At 35.8% G+C, this 4,488-nt stretch overlaps 1 long non-coding RNA gene across 1 annotated transcript; it reads left to right on the forward strand.

Annotated features, from left to right (window-relative positions):
* Positions 1 to 617: 617 nt before the first annotated feature.
* LOC124450479 lies at positions 618 to 3,332 on the forward strand. The gene is made up of 5 exons (XR_006949994.1): positions 618 to 628; positions 1,303 to 1,401; positions 1,714 to 1,840; positions 2,913 to 2,999; positions 3,092 to 3,332. It is a non-coding gene; the product is annotated as an uncharacterized LOC124450479 (long non-coding RNA).
* Positions 3,333 to 4,488: the final 1,156 nt, after the last annotated feature.

The following is a 4,488-nucleotide window of genomic DNA, read 5'->3' on the forward strand; positions in this document are numbered from 1 at the left end:
TTAAGTGACCTTGACACCTTGTGTACTTTTTGACGCTTGGCGTGTATGCACGTTCATCCTGGTTTGGTTTAGAAAGTTTTTCGAGAAACTGAGAAATCGCCTTTTGGTGAATCATCCATTTATGTTTCCATTGTAGGAAAAGAGCGAGGAAAGAGTTGCTGGTAAAGTGGAAGTTGAGGCGAGGTTGTTGATAAACAGCTACCCCAAACAGGTGATTTTCATCGTGATCAATTAGCTGGGAAAATGTAATAGTCATTGGCGAAACAAACGCGTTAATTGAGGGATGGGGAGGAGTGGGTGGAAAAAAATTCATCTATGCACGTCTTTTAAACATGTAACACAATTGAACTAAATACAGCAGGACATGCATATGTGGAATATATGGATGTGTGCTCACCCCCTCCCCCCAGTTATCGTGATTGCTACACCACTATTCATTATGCATATTGCTTTAAAATTACTCGTTGTTAATGGTCGTGTATGAATTTTTTGAGTTGCGTATTGCTATTGTTTTATCGTACTTTAAATGTTTGTGATGTCGTTTTCGAAGAAAAGCTCATCATTTTTGTAGCAGTTATTTCGCAATGTCGAGTTCGAATGTGGTCGCGTTAGTTAGGAAGTGAACGGAGTAAGTACTGTTTGAACTTCTTCAATTTTTTATGCATCTTCACGTTGCTAACTTTTATACCTAAGTCATTTTTGGGGTTGAGAGACAAGAATTAATGTAAAATGTAAAAAGTATCAAACTTTTTACTCAACATCTTGTATCGAACATTTATCGATTGGGCCTGCAAATTATTGACATTTTCCTTCTTTTTTTTTGAAACAGGTTTTCGCCATTATTTTCTATTTGGATTTTGATCGTTCCCTCCGCACCATAGAAAGCTTGCTATGCATATTTTGCCGTATTAAATTAATTTTTTAGGCTTTTTTACATGCGTACCTACATAAACATTGATCACCCTCCCCACCCGCACAATTATCGAGGCTATTATAGCGCCACTGTATTCTCGCCTTTGATAAGTTAAAATTATACTGCAATATGGGATTGCATAATACAGGTCTGCGCAGTCGGGGGTGGAGTTTAAAATGAATGTATGATACAGGTTTGCATGGTCAGGGGGGGTGGTGTTTGAAATCATTGCCTAATAAATGTCTGCATGATCAGTGGGTGGAGTTTAAGTTCATTACATAATACAGGTCTGCACGGTCAGGGGGTGGAGTTTAAGATCATTGCATAATACAGGTCTGCACGGTCAGGGGGAGGATCATTATGATTCGAACCGTTGCTATTTTTGTCAGGGAATTGTTTTTTCTTCCATATCATCAAGCTGATGTTTTATCAAAGTCTCACATCTACAAAGGTGATACTGTGTCTTTTTACATCCGGGAAAACAAAAGGTAAATTATATTCTTTGCTATAGCGTCGAAAGCTTGTACTGTTTCTCTAGATTGTATCACGTGCTTCATCGCGTGCATTACATTACGTGGTTAAGCATTGAAAGCACAGTCTTAAGAATATTCTTTCTATTTTGGTGAAGTCTTTCTCCTTATTTCTACGCTTTGATATGCTAACTTACACAGGAAAACGCTTTGGTTAACGCTTATAACATGAATGTTAGTTTATTATTTACACGAACCACGTCCAATTTACGAGCCATGTCCAAATTGTTGTTTGTTTGATGCACTGCTACAGTACATAAACCTCTATAGAAATGGACAATGCTGTGCCGTGGAGTTGTTGCTGCTCGAAGCTTCGCCTCCTGTTTACGTTCAAGGAATTGTCTGCTCGCTCAAGGAATCGTTTGGCTTTATCGACAGAGCTGACAAAGTGAACGAGGTTTGTGATTGGGCCGTTGCAGTTGCTAACTGTAGATCAATATTGATAATTTATTGTTCAATACAAAATGAGTTCTATCAGTTATTTCACTTGTGTATACGATTTGATCATTTGTAATTTATTTTATACACGATGACTTCTGATTGGCATTTGACGTAGGATTGGAAATTTTCGGTCTTCAAACGAGTCACGTGACTCAACTGACGTATTTTTGTGATAGCTGACGACAGCAACAAGTTTATGTTTGGAAATTCGTAAAATTTGTTTGTAAAAACTTGGCCAATTATTACGACGCTACATCTACGTACCCACAAACCTATAACATTAGTAAAGTTTGTTTGTAAAAACTTGGCCAATTATTACGACGCTATATCTCCGTACGCACAAACAGGTAACATTCGTAAAGATTGTTTTCTAAAAACTTGGCCAATTATTACGACGCTACATCTAAGTACGCACAAACATGTAACATTCGTAAAGTTTGTTTGTAAAAACTTGGCCAATTATTACGACGTTACATCTACGTACGCACAAACATGAAACATTCGTAAAATTTGTTTGTAAAAACTTGGCCAATTATTACAACGTTACATCTACGTATGCACAAACATGTAACATTCGTAAGGTTTGTTTGTAAAAACTTGGCCAATTATTACGACGTTACATCTACGTACGCACAAACATGTAACATTCGTAAAATTTGTTTGTAAAAACTTGGTCAATTATTACGACGCTACATCTACGTTCGCACAAACATGTAACATTCGTAAGGTTTGTTTGTAAAAACTTAGCTAATTATTACGACGCTACATCTACGTACGCACAAACATGTAACATTCGTAAAGTCTGTTTGTAAAAACTTGGCCTATTATTACGACGCTACATCTACGTAAGAACAAACATGTAATCAAGGTGAAAATTAAAGACTTGCCTTTTCCTCTTTGTGAAGTCTCGCATTTTACTCAGATAAATCGAGAAAGGTTCACCTAGAAACAAAGAAAATATTTCCGTATATCTTATTGCAATTCGCGCAAAAAGTCTACTGAAGTTTTATACTATATTTTTCTTTTAGATATTTTTCCACTACTGTGAATTTCTTGGAGATATTGGTGATTTGTTGATAGGAGATGATGTCCAGTTTATTGTACAAAATAGATATGTACGTTAGTTATGTATTATGCAGCCATTGCTCAATTTCGGACATTCTCTACCCCCCCCCCGTCTGTACTTATGTCAAGCAGTAACTCACAGGGTAAGGAAGTTGCAGTCTCAGTGTAGCGTCTACCAGAAGGTACAGTGAAGTTTGATGATGTTAGCAAAGACACATTTCAAGGCACCATCGAGAAAGTACATTGTCGGACAAAAAGACAGGAACCGTTAAATGGTGTGATATTGTACAACACAAGCCATGGTAGTTCACAGCTGCCATATTGGGAGAAAGATGTCTTGGGGGAGTTCACCGTCTTGACTGGGGATGTTGTTGGTTTTAAAATTGCTACAGGTAAATATGGTTTGTTGTAACTGTTGGTATTATTTCAACATGTGCAAGATCAATGAGAGATGATTTTGTTGATCTAGGGGAAGAACAGTTTAAGACTGATCGAGATATCTAGTATATATAGATAAAGTTACGATCGATAAAACAGGCGGGAATCGCACTCAAAATATAAATATTAAATTACTAAGTTAGTTTAGTTTAGGTTTCCTTCTTTAGTAACACTGGATCAATAAGAGCTTATGTTTACTGGATCTTTAGGAAGAAGAGTTTAGAACTGGTAGAGATATCTAAATTAAACAAGATTGGTTTAGTTTAGGTTTGTTTTTGTAGTAACACTGGATCAACAAGATATGATCTTAACAGGATCATAAGAAAGAAATGTTTTGGACTGATAGAGATATTTAGTAAATACAAAGTTAATTTAGTTTAGGTTTCCTTTAGTAGTAACACTGGATCAATAAGATATGGTCTTTACTTGATCATGAGAAAAAAAGTTTAGAACTGATAGAGATATTTACTATAAATAAAGTTAGTTTAGTTTAGGCCTTTTTCTGTTGTAACACTGGCTCAAAAAGAGATGATCTTTACAGTAAGAACTGTTCAGAACTGATAGAGATATTTAGTATGAATAAAGTTAGATCAGCTTAAGTTTCCTTCTGAAATGTTAGCCTAACAGGTTGTTAAAATCTAGGCTCTTATATGCGGAGTTTTACTTTACTCCATACTTCAGCCTCATATCGAATCTTAGTTAAAAATAATTTCGTTACTGTAAAGATGGGTTTTCCATCAACATAATTCTTTAAAACTTCAACTAGTCTTCCTTTGCTTAGGCTTTACCATGCTTAGACGTAACATTTTGTTTTAAACTGGTTATTTATCTTCCTTATTGCTGATTGAATGTTTTAGTTTCTTGTTTAACGTGCATGTCTGAACATTTGTAGAAAATACCAAACGTGTTTGTACCTTACAGAATCACCAAGCTTTCAAACTATAGTTTTCCTTTGAGTGTTTCCAGTTGGATATAGGAACATGTCCATACAATGAAAGAAATTAACAAATTTTCCCCATGATATCGGGAATATAAAGCACACTTTCATCTTTTAGCCACTCAGTCAAGCGATACATCTCTTCTTTTCGTGCAGATTGGATT

This window comes from Xenia sp. Carnegie-2017, unplaced genomic scaffold (genome assembly GCF_021976095.1).
Source record: "Xenia sp. Carnegie-2017 unplaced genomic scaffold, XeniaSp_v1 HiC_scaffold_24, whole genome shotgun sequence".
NCBI lineage: Eukaryota > Metazoa > Cnidaria > Anthozoa > Malacalcyonacea > Xeniidae > Xenia > Xenia sp. Carnegie-2017.